The sequence below is a fragment of the Silurus aristotelis genome, assembly GCF_946808225.1.
Source record: "Silurus aristotelis genome assembly, chromosome: 25".
Lineage (NCBI taxonomy): Eukaryota > Metazoa > Chordata > Actinopteri > Siluriformes > Siluridae > Silurus > Silurus aristotelis.
Window position 1 is genome coordinate 13,774,763 of NC_139598.1, and position 19,515 is coordinate 13,794,277.

Genomic DNA, 19,515 nt, shown 5'->3' on the forward strand with positions numbered 1-19,515 from the left:
AGTTGCACAAAGATGTCCACTTCCATTTGCGCATGCATTTAAAAGCCACAAACCTTGCCGTGCCCACCGTTTCCATTTCTTCCCAGATCTTCGGCCCTGAATACAGTTCGAAGGCTTTCAATGCAAAACCACACTGGAATAACCACAGGGTATGAGTCATGTGCGCTGAGTGCTATGCTTTGTCTGAAGCGGGAGATGCGTGTTCCCTCCAGGGACTCAGATTTATAATGTGTCCCCTGTTTTGTGAGCAAAAGACAGATTGCTCTTCGCTGATGTTTCGCTTTTGTCTTTGCAACCGTGCTTGTGAGCGCCTCCTCGAACTTCTGTAAAAAACTCATTTTTGTTAAGAGACGTCGAGAACGAGTTCAATGATCCATCAAGTGTTGGCTGTTCTGAATAAAGCAGACAGAATGGGATGTCATTTTGTTTGCCTGGTACGACACAGAAGCATTTTTGGCTAGCGGAGAAAAAAAAAAAGTATATGAAAAAGCATCATATGGTGGTGTTTAAACTAATTTTAGCTAAATAAATAGTTTTGATTTTAAATCGATAGATCGAGCTTTATTGTCATTGCACAGAAAAGGTACACAGCAACAAAATGCAGTTTGTCATGTACAGTACAGGAGTGCATATAGCAGCATTTTGCAAATTGACAAGTGCAGATAAATATGTAAATACTAGCTGAAAGTACCCGTGCTTCGCTACGGAAGGCAGAACGCTAAGCAATATGGCAATAAGCAGTAAGCACTGAGCAGGACTGGATGATCAGAGATCAGAACGTAACATCAACAAATAACGTACTACCCCTTTGTAGTACGGATACAGGGCAAACTACTTTAAAAATAATTTTTATCGTGCATCTAACATGTAATAAGAAACAATGTAGTAAGTTTCATTAGGATCCGTAATGTTATTTCGAAGAGTTTACAATGCGTGAGAAATCGCGTTTTTCGCGAGTTAGCCGTGATCCAGGGCGAATTTTTCAAAACCCTTTCTTAGTGAGCACCTAAGACCCAAGAGGAAGGTATGTTCCAAATTTCATTGCAATTTGTGGGGTGGTTTTGAGATTTCGTGATGAGTGAGTGAGTCAGTCAGTGGTTTTTGAGCTTTATATATATATATATATATATATATATATATATATATATATATATATATACATATATATATATGTACAGCAAATAAATATTAAGGATATCAGCAGCGAAAATGTGCAGACACTGCTAATCCAGTACAGTAAGAAAATATATATTATATAAATAAAAAAAATAAAAAAAAATTAATAAATATATATATATATATATATATGTACAATATGAAATATACAGATCGTATAAAGATCTATAAGATAAATCAGGATATGCTGCAAATTTACAGTTATAATTATTTAGAGATAATAAAGAATGTACAGAGTGCGAGAGAACTGCATGATGGTTGCTGGCAGTAAAATCAGTAAGGTGTAAATGAGACATCATTTTTCTAGTGGTGTAGCGTAGAGTTCAGTAGGGTGATGGTTTATACAGTATATTTCACCAAAACTGCAAATAAATGTTTTATTAAGCCTTTAAACCTGACTTTCTCAAGCATGACTGCAAAAATGGTCACTCTTTCAGAAGAAGCTAGTTTGTTTGCTAACTTGCTAGCAAAGTGGGCTTTTTTTTACACATTTGAATAAGTTTTTGGTTACATGTCATAGTGAAATTGCTATGAGCTCCGTCAGGTCTGTCAGGAGATAAGGCTGGGGACCTTCATGTCTCTGAGGTAAACTTGTGGTTGAGGTACATGCAAAAGAGAAATTAAAAGAGAATTAATTACAAATTAATTAATTAAAAGAGAATTAATATAATATGATTAATTTCATTTCTTTTTCCAGTAATTATTGTTTTCTCCTTTTCTTTTTAAAAAAGGAATCTCACATCCAGACAGTGTATATATATATTTAAATTTATAGGAAATTATAGATATTTGCATCTTATATGGTCCCTTTGCATGTAGTTACTATATATGGTCACTGGCAATATTACATCTAGTCATTCATCTTAGAAAACTTAAAGGTGGTGATGTTGTGCACTGTCAGGGATCCACCAGCTACACCTTCACCTATCACTCCAAGCCACTCTCCCACTTACTAATCAGCTACACCTGGCCCTCATCAGTTCCCATGCTATATAACCCCCGTTCCTCCACCATCTCATTGTCCGTTCTACAGCTTAGGCAACAGAACACTGTCGGACTACCCAAGCTACACAGCATAGTTTACTGTTGGCTACGTGACGCTATGTGTTATTGTTTTGCATCTGTCTGATCTCAGCTCTCACCTGGTTTAGCTAACCTGGGGTTTCATTACGGTTTCCCGTTCGTGCTTTTCCCTGTTATCTCTCATTAAAAAGCCTTGTGGATTTCACTTCGGTTTCCGGCATGTTCTTTCGCCTGACATGCATACTGTATGTGTTTATATAAAAATGCTTTGTACCTGTAACTGGCATTGAAACGGTTCCTTTTTCATCAACCTATTAGTTCATAAACCCTGTCTTCCCTAATAAATATAGTGTTACTACAGTACAGTAGAAATTACTACAGTAGTTGAGGTGATATGATTAAGGTTTAAATGCCTAGAACACCTATTTTTTTTGTCTATTTTAAACAATCTATTTTTGGGATTTGCGAATTAGATAAAGTTTTATGTGTTGGTGTGACACTAATATGCACTTCAGAATACTAAATACAGTAGGTAGAAGCAGTCAAAAACAATTTATTTTTAATGCAAAGAGATATCTAATAGAAAATCACAGACATGAATAGAAATCTGGAATAGTAATGATCGTGGATATCAGATTATGAAGTTAAGGAAAGGAGTAATTTGGCTTGTAATCATCTAACAGGAGGATGGAGAACTAGTGATTTGGTCGATCTGGATGGAATTTAAATCACGGCACCTGTAAAAGTGAAGTCAGCCCAGGACTCTGCATACATGCAGTCAGGTCTGAACTAGAGCTTATAAACATCCAAGCTACTTTGACAAGATTTTTACACAGTATACAGACAGATTTATAAAGATTGTAGGTGTTCTAGAGACTGGAGAACGTTGTTCACCCTAATCCTCATTTATTCCATTGTTCTTGTGTTTTCCACAAGAAAGTCTGTGTCCTTAGTGTTGAGTAGAAAACCCAGTAATAAAGCAAACGCAGAGACTGTTATTTCACATTTCTATTATGTTGTGGTAGAAATCATTTCTGAAAATATCACCCGTGGAGTTACCGAAACATTATACAGATTTAATTACACATGAGCCAGTTAAGGTAATCGGGTCAGGTGTGAATAATGTTCATTCTGCAGCATTTACATTGGTGTTAATATTTAACTGATTAGCAATACTTGCGTTTTTGCAAACTGCTCTGCAACCCTGCGATTCTTTTTAACTAAACATAAAAATATAGGATGTGGCACTTGTGCAACTACGTCACCATGGAGCTTCCACAACAGATAAAGCAAAGTTAACACCTAACTGATTAATGCAGTGTTCTTTAACACTCACTGAAACACTCTGCATACTATTAAGTATAAACAATACTGCATTAGCATTCATTTTGTCTAGAAAATGTTGTTAAGTTCTCTTTCTTTCTTTCTTTCTTTCTTTCTTTCTTTCTTTCTTTCTTTCTTTCTTTCTTTCTTTCTTTCTTTCCTTCCTTCCTTCCTTCCTTCCTTCCTTCCTTCCTTCCTTCCTTCTTTCCTTCCTTCCTTCCTTCTTTCCTTCTTTCTTTCTTTCTTTCTTTCTTTCTTTCTTTCTTTCTTTCTTTCTTTCTTTCTTTCTTTCTTTCTTTCTTTCTTTCTTCTTCTTTCCTTCCTTTCTTTCTTTCCTTCCTTCCTTCCTTCTTTCCTTCCTTCCTTCCTTCCTTTCTTTCTTTCCCTTCTTTCCTTCCTTCCTTCTTTCCTTTCTTTCTTTCTTCTCTTCTTTCTTTCTTTCTTTCTTTCTTTCTTTCTTTCTTTCTTTCTTTCTTTCTTTCTTTCTTTCTTTTTTCTTTTGTTCTTTTGTTCTTTCCTTCCTTCCTTCCTTCCTTCCTTCCTTCCTTCCTTCCTTCCTTCCGTTCTTTCTTCCTTTCTTTCTTTCTTTCTTTCTTTCTTTCTTTCTTTCTTTCTTTCTTTCTTTCTTTCTTTCTTTCTTTCTTTCTTTCTTTCTTTCTTTCTTTCTTTTGTTCTTTCTTTCTTTCTTTCTTTCTTTCTTTCTTTCTTTCTTTCTTTCCTTTCTTTCTTTCTTTCTTTCCTTCCTTCCTTCCTTTCTTTCTTTCTTTCTTTCTTTCTTCTCTTCTTCTTTCTTTCTTTCTTTCTTTCTTTCTTTCTTTCTTTCTTTCTTTCTTCCTTTCTTTCTTTCTTTCTTTCTTTCTTCCTTTCTTTCTTTCTAAACCATACACAATCTTTGATTATTTTAGCTCCTTTTCACAAAACGTGCCTGTTTCACTTACAACCAGGTTCAATAGATCACTTGAATGCACAATATCTCGGTCAGTATGCGAACCATGTTTAATGATCTTATTATCAGATTGCTTTACTGCTCTAATGAAAAACCTTTCCATAATAATTACTTTCTTTTACATCCTCGTAGACTTTTAGTTCAGGATTATTATTTAAAGCTTTTGTTTAGGGGCTGAAACGAAAAAGCATTTTTTTAATAATATCTTGAAAAAACCCATATGTGAGAAAACTCTTTCCAGCCTTTCCATCAACTGAATACAGAATTACAGAAATCTTGATATGCTTAGTTAAATAAAATGTCTGTAATTAAAGGAAGATAATGACACTTAAAAAACAACATGTAACAGCATGAGATTAATATGTTAAATATTTGAAATTAAACTCCCAAACTCATTTTCTTTTTAACTAAATTTCAAATGAATTCTAATTGTTGGGTTTGCGTAGGCTGAATCGTTTTCCGTGTGTGAATGAAATGTTCCAATTCCACACAGTCCATATTTACTATAATAATAACCTTCTTTGTTTTCAGTCTCCGAAAAGCATATATTATGAAATTGACCTTTTTGTTACTATTAAATTAAACCAATTTAATAGTACAAGAATTTCTACACAGTCATTGCTTAAAAATTGTTATAAATAATTTCATATAAATTGTACTGCTATAAAATGAGAAGTGCTGGTCTAGTCAAGCAGTGAACAGAATGTGAGGATTAATGCTCAGCCTCTGTGAGCTTGTTTCAAGCCGGGATTGTGCCTCTTTACTAAAGCCAGATCTCTGATCTCTGTCAAGTGTTGCTCTTCCCCTCAGTCTTATGCAGTCAACTACCTCTCTCCTGAACCATGCATTATGCATTGCTTACTATCCAGTTGCTCCTAATCAAGGAACCAGCAAAGGAAAGGGGATGAAACTCAAAGAATGCATCAGAGAAGTTCTGGTTTTAAGTGGTTGTTGTGAGTTCAAATGCCAGGATTTTGGAGAGTATCAGTTATGTCAAGTGACATAATAAGAATCATTCATTAGTAGTAATTTAGGAGCTTCTTAAAGAGCTTTTTAAATTCCAGACACCTTCACTTTAACAGATTACAGAGAGTCAAGGGTGACGTTGGGATTAAAACTCAATAGTAACAGAAAGGTATTTTATGCAGGGGCATTTGGTCTAAATGACACAAAAAAAGGTGACATCCATATTAGAATATTATTGCTACTGTTGTAAAAACATGCTTTAAATGGATTATTTTGGATTCACACAGAGTGGTATAAAAAGCAAGGTTAGGGCTGATTTCTTACTAGCCGAGGCTGTAGACTCATACGGGTGATTATAAAGGGCGTTAAATTCCTGTAACCAGTATTGAGAACTGAAAAGTGAAATAACGTTTAATCAGAGTAGAGATTATATTTAGAAACAAATTAAAAAAACAAGTTTTAGGTGATTTGGACAGTACTGGAATTAATATTAGGGCTAAAAAAAAAAAAAAAAAAAAAATTATATATATATCTACACAATTAATTGCATGATTGTCATGAGTTAACTGCAAATTAAAATTGATCTGTTCTAAATGTACCTTAAATGAATACTTTTCAAGTTTTTTCACTCTAACCAACATGCGCATGGACAAATAAAGATGCTTTATAAAAATGTATGCTTATTATTAGTGAACCCAAACTCAACTTAGAGCATGAAGACAAAATATTATTGTAAATTTTTAGAAGTAATTATGGTGTTTTTAAATTGCGTAAATTATCAGGACACCAGATGTGTGCACCACCGAGGATTTTGGTGCTTGATTTAAGACTTGGCGCCTCAATAAAACAAATGTATAGTGATAAAAAAAAATTTTTTTGTTGGATTTATTATTATATATATTTTTTATATTTTATAGTAAATTAGTGCCATTAAAATGAATCGCCAATCATTTCCACAGCCCTTTATATGTATATAAAGAGGAGAAAATAGGGTTCAGACTCTTTATTTTAAATAAAGACATTCAACCCTTTATATATATTTCCTTTACTCCAGAGAGTAGAAAATAGGGACAGAGAAAATGGAAGATGGGAGCAGAACAAATAAATCAGAATTGTAGTCTCTTAGTTCTGGAATATCCCCTTCCACACTGGACTTACTCTCGTCGCTGTGCCACCATGGCAACGCTGTTTAATCAATAGTGAGGAGGACAGGTAATCCCGTCCATCTAAGGAGGACAGATAGCAAAGGAAGACACAAGGGTGTTGAGTTGTGATTTAAAAGAAATATGAGATGACTGTGAGAACTTAAGATTGTTGGTACATCATTAAGGAATGAAACAGAATTAAATGCATTGCATGTAAAATATAAAATAATCTCTACAGTTAAAGTATGTAAGAAATAAAACATGACAGTGTTTACTGTTATATAATTATCCAGGCCTACAAAGTGTTTTATTCCACTTACATCACAGCAGTTTTCCAATTTGAATCATATGACCAAGAAACCAGTACAAACTTATCAGTTGTTTAGACTTTCCCGTGGTAGAAAACTGTAACGAAGCAATTGAGGCTTGAGATACTTTCTTAAAAATCTCCATAAAGAAAATGTCCTGCTTTTTTCTAGATATTGCTGTTGTAGAAAATCAAGCAACACCTTTCGTGCAATTGGATAATAAAACCTTAATTAGGAACGTTCTCAATTTATCGTATATAGTAAGACAGATATTTCTGCTATTATTTCTACAATGTGTCTAACACTGGCCTGCATTGGTGGCCTATGTATCTAGGAGAGCTTAGAGTGCGAGCAGTGTGTCTGTGGAGTGTGTGTGGAAGGAGCTGTGAGGGCAGGCAGGCAGAATTAAGAGCTCAGCTTTGGTCTCTGAGGAACAGGCTGGTGCCAAAGCCAGAACATAGCGTTCATCTTCACAAAGCCAGGGGATGAGTACAGCGTTTGTTTTAGCTTTTCTTTTCTTTTCCAAGCCAGTTGTATATCTGGGGCAGGAACCTGAGATGGAAAGAATTGGAGCAAAGATCAGCAAGAAAATGAAGACAAATGTGGATGCAAGGAGAAAAGAGGTGTAATGTTCTGACAGAAATGTGAGAAGTAACTAATCAGGCTCAAGCCCTTGAGGGATTTTTTTTTTCGAGCTTCTTACCACTTTCAGTGTTGATAAGACGAATTCTCCAGATTGTTTTAGCGTAATTTCATTCAGTACTCCTAGGCAATTGGAGCTGCTTTCTTTTCCTTCAGAGGGAAAATGAGTGACACACTCAGGGCTTTCTGAGCATCAACTGTGCTGAAGGAGTTCCAGAACAAATGGCAGTTTTCCATCTGAGCTTTTCTGAAATGGTTCACGAAGTGACTAATGTAAGTTTGAGTGATTTTGCCAAGATTTATATCAAGATATTTAAACGATTTTGGATATCAACTTAAATATGAGTTCCAATACCACATTTTAATAAATAATAAGTACAGTATGTTGTTGAGGGCATAAAGGAAGTAAGCACTGTAATAATCAAATATAATCTATCATATAAGTTGCAAATGGCAAAAGATATCAGAAATGATTTGGCATTAGGAATTCCTTTGTATTTGGTTGTAGAGACAAAAATAGGAAATAATGGGAGAAATCATGATTGGGAATCTACTTAATGATTTACTGTACTCTGCACATGGTATACACACTAACTATATAATATACTGTATAAACAACAAATCCAGTTTCAAGCACAACTTTATGACCAATTAGACATTTTTCTCCCAATGCAACATATCTGTGTTGAAGAAGTACAAAATGGGGAAAACATCTAAGAGATTTGTTATTGCCAAGTTTATTGACTGTTAGAATTTATTAAATTAAAGCTCATGCATATTACAGGATTTAACAGTAAATTGACAACTCATTTCATTAAAAGGATATTCTGGGTGACTTTTATTTATATATTTTTCCAGAACATGAGGCTTTTATAATTGAGTTTTGGAGTAAATAGGTAACTATTTTGTATGGGGAAAATGTAATCATAAAATTTAGTTTCCTATTTACAGGTGTTTACATTTGAAAAGCGACGTTTAATAGCCGTTCACTAGAAACATTGTTTTTCTGAGCTTCTGTTACCAAGAATGGTATTAGACACCTTTGCATTATTGTAGAAATCAAAGTAGCTATGATTTATCATGTGCTATCTTTTTTTTTTTTTGCAGCAAATTACTAACGAAATTAAATTTGTTTCAGATTTAAATATTAAATACTAATAGGAATGTGTCTTTTTATTTGGATATTCATAAATATTGACCACCATACCGCAGTCAAAACTTGATCTAAATATCTTAAGATTTTACTAAAGATCATGGTATAAAGATCATACTAAAATCAATCCCAATTTGTAGTTTCTTGTCTTTTTTGAGAATCCCACAGCCACACTGAATGTGCTAACTAATTTATGCTTGACGGATACTCGTTGGTGTGAGAAGGCACTTGGTCAAGATGGCGGATAATCACTGTCGTAGCGATGGCGCTTTGGAGGCTTGTGAGCTCCATCCATCATTGTTCATGTGACACTCGATGGCAAAAGAATCATAAATCAGACTAAAACCAGTCTGAATGGCTCATTCAATGACCAAATGTGCAGTTTTTACAAACATTTCAGAGCAAAAGCATATATGTTTTATTTATAAATGCCATATAATCACCTTAAAGGCACATATAACTTGCATGTAAGCACAATACCATTGCAAGTGACTTTTATATTTTTTTTGGTCAAGGTCTGGGGAGAAAATATCACAATGGCCAACCCAGAGAATGGCAATCTGCCCCAAATACCAAATATGGCCATGTATATTAAAAGAGAGCCCTATAACCTGGCATACAGAGCAATGCACAGTAAAAGAGTGAAAAGGAGAAGTTCTGCTTCTTCTCAGATAGGACATCTGCATTCTTTCATGTTCAGTCAGCATGAGTGATTCCCTAAAAAGATTGAGAGTGAGAAGAGGGCTGGCGAAGTGCACTAATGACAGGAATAGGAATGTTCTGTCCTGGTGAAGGTTCTTATTCTGTATTTCCCACATGCCAGAGTGGCTTTTTTTGTATAGCTAATTTGGTGCACATCTTGACGATATATCATTTGGGAAGAGACACTTTGTGTACCCTGTATTTATCAGTTTTGCTCAGGTGTGAAAAAAAAAATGTTTGAATATGTATACACTGTAACTGCCAGTGAGTGTGTGTGTGTGTGTGTGTGTGTGTGTGTGTGTGTGTGTGTGTGTGTGTGTGTGTGTGTGTGTGTGTGTGAGTGTGTGAGTGTGAGAGAGGGATTTATGAGTAGATTGGCCCAAATGCCTGTGTGTTATGACATGAATAAACTGCATAGCGTTTAATGTCTTTACTATTGATATAAAAAAGAAATGAGTTGTTTTTTAAATTTCTTTTTATACTACAAATTTGTTTTCAAATCTGATTGGTATATGGGTTTATTATTTTTCAATAACTGAACTGCTGTGAAATTATGGCAGCTATTTTCAACGACAATTAGCAATCTGCTGTTTTACATCTTTTAGCATTTTTATTAGTAATTTTAAAGTGGAAATAACACTCATTTATTCAGAGCGCAAGTGTATTTTAGTGTCTAGTTTTATGTAGTATATGAATTTAATAGCTGACTGATACTGCTATTAGGGCTCTTTGGTAAATTCCAGATGTTGGGTTGATTTGGACTGTTGCACCATTTCCCCAAGATTAGATATTATTTTAATATAATAATTTCAATATCACACCAACATGAATTCAAAGTAATTCTACTTTTATTCAATTTAGATGGAACTGGAACCAAATAATGTCTGGAAAACACACCTTTTCTGAATATAATAAATACTTTTCACAGTATACATGGTTTTAAAGCAGCTTTACAGAGCAGAACATAAGAACAAAGAACATAGTTATAGAACAAACTTTTTATATATGTGAATTATGTGTATTAATCCCAGATGAGCCCCACCAAACACCAGCTATTCTGACAGAAATATTTGTTAATTAATGTTAATTCTATTCATGTCTACCTTAAGCCAACTAGCTAACATGAGCTAGCTTTAGATTTTTCTGTCTAGGTTGCTGGTAGCTTTAATCTAGAAATATTTGTGTCTAACTCTTTCACGGCACTCAGGATAACAACATTTTTCTTGTCAATTAATGTGAAAAATGCATATTATTATTCAGTAAAACCTCCATCTGCCCATGAAGTAACTGAAAAAAAAGAAAGATCAATATTAAAACCAGCTATGCTATTGTTCACATGATCAGCTAAGTCTTATGTAGTGCATGTTTCATTAAGTATGTCTGTGAGTGTGTAATAAAGTGACTTATTAGTTTTAATTAGAGCGTGTAAGGGTTTACATGTGCAAACATGTTTAACGTGCAAACACCCTGTCCCATGAGCACACTATTGGAATTGCGTGAACCCCATGAGACAGTATGACAGGATATAAGCAAACGTATGATAATGGTTGATAAACTATTTATATTACATTTTGAAGAATGTTTCTGCTTTTGTGTTTGCTGATGTAGCAGAATGAGGTAAACTACTTCCGCAAGTTTATTATTAGAGAAGCATCATTGCTTAATCTGACATGGAGAATGTCTTTAGGTTACGTATTTAAACCTAGTTCCCTAAAGGGAACGAGACGCTGCTTCGGAACACTTTGGGAACATGACCACTTTGTTCACGCTCTTCAATAATGTGTGTAATCAGTCAAAATTGGACACGGGCTGTCACCGGCGTCACGACCATCCACGTCACGACCAGGAAGTATTAAACGTACGCCAGCAGTGTGGCCTAGAGATGCAGCGTCTCGTTTCTTCAGGGAACTAGGGTTACATACCTAACCTAGAGAAGTTCCCTTTCAGGAACTCGAGCTCCGTTGAAAACGCTTTGGGAACAAGTGTCCAATCACGCCAGACTGATCAGTCCCTGACTAGTGTGTATGATCACAGCTAGGTTGAAGGACACAGGGGTCAGGAGTTCAGGCAAAAAAGGCACTGGCTATACCTGGAGAGACTCCAGAAGGAGGGGGGCCACAGAAAGGGCACTCCAAGCACTCCGAGCACTCTGGGTTGCACCAGGGGCCTCAGCCTCCAGGTGCCACGAAGAAAACGCGTCATGAGTAGGTTTCTGCCCAGTGACTTTCCTGCTAAGGGTGTGTGATATGCCGAAATGGCAGATACCTAGACTTTGTGGACGGAACCCTTTGGCGAACTGTCCTTTGAAATATTCCAGCACTAAACCAACTAACACCACTAGCAGAACAGGTGCCATCTGGCGGCATATGACCTCCTCATGGAGGGAGCCAGAGAGCTGTCTACCAGAGAATGTCTACACTTAGAACATCTACCACTTAGGTGGAGAGGCCAGAACCTCAGAGCTGTGCTCTCTAAAGGGGCCACAGCCACCTTGGAGCCACCAGGAGGAGACTGAAGAGTCTGCTGCTCTCATTGAGAGCAGCAGACTCTTCAGTCTGCTGCTCTCACTGAGTGGATCTTCCCCTGGGCTACAGGAGGATCTGGTGCGCCAGCCTGTACAGGGGGCGCGAGCGCAGACCTCCTTGATGGTTGATGTAAGAAACCACATAGGTGTTGTCCGTACGGATCAGCACGTGGTGATCTCTGAGATCCAGGAGAAAATGCTTCAAAGGAGTGAGTAGGGCATCTGGCAGCACGGCCCTATCCCTCACCGACATTTCTGGGAGGGTGAGCCAGGTCTGAGAGCCAGGTCCCGCGTCCGGCGGAGCTCGTGAACTGGCCACCTGGGGCACCTCCCACATCCAGCTCATGCAGCAGGTCAGCCTGATACGCCTGCAGGACCGCTATGGTGAGCAGAGACACAGCAGCTTGACCTGCCAAGGCGTAAGCCTTACCCACGAGCGCCGACGTATTACGCAGCCATGAGGGAGGGGGCGATCACGGGAGAGAGATCTCTTCAACCACCGGCATCGCTCCATATCAGTGTTCTTTCCGCCCTGTGATGTGTGAATACAGCGTCGAAAAGGGGCTGAAGTCTTTTAAAAATCTAAAATAAAATATTGGGATAGTTTGCCTCCAAAGTAGGAAACGTCATAAAATGTAAAAAAAATTTTGGGAAAGGGTTTATGAGTGTCTATGGCCATCATGATATAGACGTTTCCTATAGTAAATATAAAAAAATATATATACATCCTGACTTTTATTATATTACAATATGTTGGTAGTAAGAAGAGTTGAGCTGGTAGTCAAAATACAGCAAAAGTATAAAACACTAAATTACATTACAAGTGTAATGAGGATTTATTCTCCTTCTATTGAAATAAATCATGTAACATATTAGTTCTTATTAGTTAATCCACGTATTGGACAGTTGTTCACATCACTATCACAGCCATTGTAAAATAGTTATTTTCAAATAACTTGTGAAGCATTGCATGTTTTTTATTCCACTCATTAAAAAAAAACTTTTCTGGAAATATCTATCAGCTTGTTTCAGCTTGTTTATGTTTAAGTCAGTTTGCTGTTGTGTTGCATCATGTGTCCTGCTATCTTTAGTCTTTCAGGGATGTGTTGTGTTATAGTCTGCGTATGTATGTGTGTGTGTGCTCATATGCTTTATGCTATAAGTTTTTTCCTTGACAGCAAGATTAAATGCCAGAGAACTATTAATGGGTCATTGAGCAAGACCCTTAACCTTTAAATGCTTAGATTGGATTCAACCTTACTTCAGCTTTAGCTTTTTTATGAATGTAAATGTAGCATAACGGACTGTGATTACCAGTGTTTAGAATGGTTACGTCAAGATTTGTGACTCATTCCTGGCTGTGAACTAACATAGTAAACAAGTTAAACCTTTCAAGCTTTAAAGATCACTATAGTAATAAATGTTCAGTGACTATATTTTGTTTTGTTTTAAGCCCCCTTTCTATGACTGCAGAGTTTCTGCACTTACCCTTTTCTAATAAATCTTTAGAAGAAATTGATGTTCTTATTTTTTCTTTTTGGTTTTTATTAGCCGGAGAAACCTGTGGGAAAATAAACAAGGCTTATTATATTCTTTCCCAGAATGTCTTGTCAGCGATAGCGCTTTTGTTGATCTGTGGTAAAAATTAAAGAAGATATTGTGACACCTGCATTTTCGAGGCATAGTGTATGTGGTTTTGTTGGAGGCACAGAATTGTGGAAGCATTACAATTTTTCCCATCACTTAAATGAGAAGACCCAAACCCTTCCAGCAAGACAATGCCCTTGTGTACAAAGCCAGCTTCATGTAGATATGCTTTACATGGGTTGGCGTGGAAAATCCTGAATGTCCTACTATAGAGTTCTGACCTATTCCATGGTCTGTCTAAAATCTCGATTCTTATTGGCTGAGATGTGCAAAGTACTTCTGTTCATTATAATTCTTAATTTTTAATGCCTTATAAACATCTGTAACCATAGTAGCACACAGCCACTGTTGCATACAGAGTGAGACAGCTATTGTAAACCTTTTATAATTATTAAACTTAATAGATCATTTTGCCAAATGATATAGTGAATATGGCTATTTTGATAAAAATCATGTTGGCACCTGATAAATCTGACAAACTGGAAAGGATATTGTAAAAATATAGGATAAGTAAAAATATATTAGAAACCAATAGAAATTTACACAAACAGCTTTATCATTAGTAGTGGAAAATTAACCGTTACTTTTATCGTTTCAGACAGTTTTGCACTGCAGACATTAAGGCAGCTTTAACTTGTCAATGCTTGCAAACACATGCGTTACACCATATTAATTCCCTCTGCAGAGGCAATACACAGTATACATAAATACAGCAAATATATTTACAAAGCTGTGCTGTGTTCTGCTGTTGCCAGGACACTAAGTTTAAGGGCATTTTAAGTTTCCAGATAACCATTTGTTGCAATATGGTAATATGTTTCGAAAGCAGAACCTCTGCAATTCAGTAAAACAAGGCCATATTAAAGCTCCTGTTAAATAGTTTTCAATATTATTGCACTGTGGAATCTTGTAGAGGGTTCAAGAAAAAGGAAAATTGAGTCAAACAATTCAAAAAGGGTCTTTTTTATTTTATGCACTTTTTTATTTAGTGCAATCATTAATAGTAAACACACATGCACACACTATATTTTCCTCCCCCCCCCCTCTCTCTCTCTCTCGCTCTCTCTCTCACTTCCCCTCATCTCCTCCCTCTATTTTACAAACCACCGCTCGACCATGCACCTTGCTTTCACATGCTAAACAATGTCTCAGAGTTACGTCAGTAATACAGGACATTTGGAAACACCCAATTTTTTTTTTTTGCGTTTTGAGACAAATGCATGTTCCTTTTGTTTTAATGCAACAAACTAAGTAAAAGGCAAAAACACACAAGAATTGGACAGTGAATGTTTGGAAGAGTGTTTTGTCAAAAGATGAGTCCAAACATGTTTGGGCTCTAATATAAAAACTTGTGTAAGAAAGTCATCTCAGCAGACTGCATCACACCCACAGTCAAACATGGAGGTGAAAGCTTAATGGTTTGGGATTGTTTTGGAGCAGGAAAGGTTGGAGACTTACTTTGGGTGAAAGGAATCCTAAACCATGCCTACCATTCCTTGTTTCAACACCATGCACTTTCATGTGGACTGGGTCTAATTGGAAACAACTTTACCATACAACAACACAATGAAAAAAGCATATGTCCAATCTCTGTAAGTTATTTAGAGGGCCATCAGTTATCAGGATTGTTATCTACAGTATCATGGGTATGGCCTGCCCAGTCACCGCACCTAAAGCCTATTTAACTTTTTTGGTATACACTCGAATGCAAGCTCAGAAAGAAACATCCAATCAGTGACGGACATCTCTGGAAAGTTTTGCAAAAGCACGGCAAAGTATTTCAGCTGAATGTTTAGAGACTGTTTAGATGCCAAATGTTCGAATGCCAAGAGTGTGCAATGTATGCCAAGAGTGTGTAAAGTTGTTATTCATGCTGAGGGATTTTTCAATAAAAATGAAGTTTAATATCTGTACATTTATAAATGTTCTTATTAAATTACCTAGTTTGTTGCATATAAACACAAGGAAAGATGCATGTGTTTCTCAAAAAGTATAATAAAATAGGTGTTTTCAAACCTTTGCCAGGCCATGACAAAGAAACATAATAAAATAACAAAAAAAAGTATAATTTTTTGCGGTGTGTTTCTTATCAAAATCGAATTGAATCACATCGAATGTGTTCAGTGTTTCACTGCTGGTGCTTGAGATGCTCATTAGCCTGTGTGTAATATTGTAGCAGTACATAACGTACAAAAATAAAAACACATACAAACTACCTGTTTCCAGGATGAAATTGAAAGTATCCCGGATATAATAGCAAGCCATTCAGATTACATGTTAAAGGAGAACTGTGTATAGGACATTGTGTCTGACCATTTTGTATCTTATCGAACATTAGGAAACTTTATTGGTCTAAAAGTGGTATATACTGGCTAACAGAAACTCAATTTAAACCTGTGTGTGAATTAATGAATATCAGATATCTGGTTACTCATTCCTTGGTGATCTAGTGGTTAGGATGCGGCGGTCTTACCGCTGCGACCCGGGTTTGATCCCCGGTCAGGGATCCAACCCCAGCCATTAGGGTTGCACAAGCCTTAGTGCCGGTTCCAAGCCCGGATAAATAGGGAGGGTTGCGTTAGGAAGGGCATCCAGCGTAAAAACAAGTGCCAAATCAAACATGCGGATGATCCGCTGTGGCGACCCCTAATGGGAGAAGCCGAAAGAAAGTTTAGATATCTGGTTACACAGAAGATTAGCACGATGCAAGCATTTTTCTGTATGACGGACGGAATATAGATGACAGATTATTACTTCAAAAGTAAAGTATGGCACAGATGCTCACAACAAAGATCTAATTTTATTCTGTGAGGAATAAAAACGTGTTTCTGTTTCTTAAGCAAGATTACATTATTCCCACATCCAAGGTATATTCGTGCCAAGACCAGAATTCTCTGGATATGCTCTGAAAATGAAATCTGAGTAGTGAACTCCAGCTTTGAACCTTACTGCACTGCCTTGTTTTACTCTCCTTGACTCTTGGAGTTGGTTTTTCTGCTCCCATGTCTTTTAGACCTGGTTAAAATGTAAAGTGTGACGACATTTTTGGGTACAGTGACATGAGCTACGGGGTTCACATACTTGCCTGTACATCTGGAGGATTAAAATTGGCACTGGATGACACGTCATCCCTGTATGTCTGGTTATTTCGTGTATAATAATTTCATACCATACTTGTCTCTTTGAAGTTGCATGGAGATGTTATACCTACAGACTTAGCTCTGTTCATTTGTCTTAAACTTCCCACTGTCATTGTATTTGTTGTCATGAGCTGCATCTCAAATCAAAAAACCCTCACATACATAATAACTGTCTAGAATAATAGAGAATATGCTATTTGAGTCACACCTTGAGTTTGTTAAGTCTGTTGCAGACATTGCATCACGTCGCACTGTTCTTCCCTACTATTTACATTGGCACTGCTCTACATGTATTATTTCTCAGAATTGACACTCCTGATTAACCTGGAATTAAACATGGCAGCCGTTCTTGTAGTTAAAAGCAATTATAAACATAGCCCCAGTGTTCTGGTGCCTGATGGTGTGTGTCATATACAAATGATGTGATTAAACTGGAGTATCTTCATCTTGTATGCACCCTGAGTACTGGAGCAGAAGGTTAGCATTCTGACCCGACTGTTCCCAAGACACATTTGCCTGTCTATGATCTTTGACTTATTTTGATCTGGGACAAATAATGAAGAATAATTTTTTTGGTGCTGGGTGTACATTAATAGTAACAAAATGAGTTATTGACAGTTGATGGGTATAGGGAAAATCTAGACTGAAAGAATAATTTCAGGTAAGATAAGAAAAAATAATCAAATCAAATTGTAAATAGCATTTGATGTAATAACTTATTAATAGTGTAGTGAGGCTGCCTAATATCCTAATATCCTTCTGTCAATACAGAAAAATCTTAATTATTATGTAAAAAAAATTATTACATTGTAAAAGAGTTTTTGGCCTTTGCATGGAAAACAAGGTCATTGTCATTCATTCCCATTTTGGATACATAGACATCCCACTTACACTTGTTTAAAAATTGGATTCAAAATATTTAAGATTCAGATTCAGTTCCAATTATATCTACAGAAAACAAGATCTTTGAAAACGGATTTAATCTTTAATTTTGCACTTGCACTGTTTTGCATATCATGAGCATGGGGCAGCATGATTTTTGTCCCAGTGGGCTTCTAGTAGCGCTTGTTGCAGTTCCTATTTTGACCACATAGTGTAACAATAATACCATTAATCTGCCTTAAAGATTTTTATTAGAAATTCCTAGTCATAGAAAAGAGATCATTAGTATTTCAGTTGAATTTCTAATGTATGGAGGTAATGTTTGTTGAATAACTACAGTATACAGTAAGGGCCTCTTTATAGAACATTAACTATCGACTTATACAGTCATTTTTCTGTGCTGTGCTTTTGGGTTTGCTATATTGATATATTTGCTAGATCCTAAATCCTTTAGGAAAGCGTAGTTTTGATAAAATGCTGGTAAGAATCAAGCAAAGGCTTGTAATTGGTGAGGGTACAGATGATCCAGACCTCCCTAACCAGACCTCTTTTAATCAGAAGCCACTCTTTTTTGCACTGTTTATACCATACTGGCAAAACCAACATTACCTTAATTACAAAGTTCCCTGGGGATTTAAACATATAATATGCTTTTGTTCTCTCCCTACTATAGCACATGCACACAATTACTGCTATAGTGATTCCAGGCAAAGGGCCTCATTAGTCTTGTGGGCCAGTCATGCAGCATTTATTGGGAAGTTTATTTTGTCACTACACAAAAATCTCACTTAAAAACATTTTAAAAGTTGTGAACTTGATCTTGAATTCAGAGACTATCTTTATTTCTAGAAAAGCTCAAGATCCTGAGGGCTAGAAAATAATATCAGATGCTCTGTGAGCTGTGGGTGGAGTGTCTGAGGTAGGTTTTTTTAACATGATTAAGCATCACAATTGGTTTCCTAATTTGCACACAATATGCCCTAGTTTTTGCTTTCTAAAGCTGTTGAATAATAACACATGTTCCACTAGTGCAAGCGTGTGCTTGGTCAGATTAATGATATATTGTTAATTCCAAAACAACTTCAACTAAATCTAAGCATAAAAAAATAAAGGGAGCTCAATACAACCTTAAATAACTAGAAACTAGAAAATTTGCAGACTGTTACAAATCCCTGGAACTAAAGACTTCTTCTGTAAGGATTTACAAAGAAGAACGCACATTTTTATTTGTTGAATACCTGCATTCAGGGTTTGTCTACTGTTGTTTTACTATTGCGTTGGTTTTTTGGATATTGAGGCACACTCTGGCAACCTTTTATAACTGTATTGGCCGCACAAACAAACCTGAAAGCACACACACTTGTCTTTGTCAGGATTATCTCACGAGTTTCTGCATTGCTTGTTAGTGCTTGTATATAGACTCACTCATGCGTCTCACACTTGTCCTCCATTGTTGTTGGTATTGTTTTGATCAGGTTTGCGATGTGGGTTTCTTGTTATATGTTTTATGTTATTTATTGCTTCTTTGTCTTTGTCCCTCAGTTTTTTCTATAAACTCCAAAATAATGATCTGCACTTGCCTTGTTACATGGCAGTCTTACTCTCCTTGTAAGGGCTCTTGATTGACATGATCATTATTGCAGCTAATTAATGCTATGCCTACACATCATCTTAAATCTAAGTTTGAAAGGAAATCTTTTGTCTCTTTGAGTTTTTAAAGATAAACGTTTTTTTGTGATGTTTCTAAAATCACACACACACACACACACACACACACACACACACACACACACACACACACACACACACACACACACACACACACACACACACACACACACACACACAAACACACACAGCCTGATGCTGCGTCCGCTGCTCCTTTGAGTCCAAGTGCAAGTTGCTCCCCGGAATGAAAAAAAAAATGCACAGTTAGCA

The 19,515-nt window shown here is 36.4% G+C and overlaps 1 protein-coding gene across 25 annotated transcripts in view; it reads left to right on the forward strand.

The window, feature by feature from the left end:
- The window catches only part of rims2a (regulating synaptic membrane exocytosis 2a), a 183,131-nt gene that overhangs the window by 55,329 nt on the left and 108,287 nt on the right, over window positions 1-19,515 (forward strand). The gene's annotated exons all lie outside the window — the stretch shown is intronic.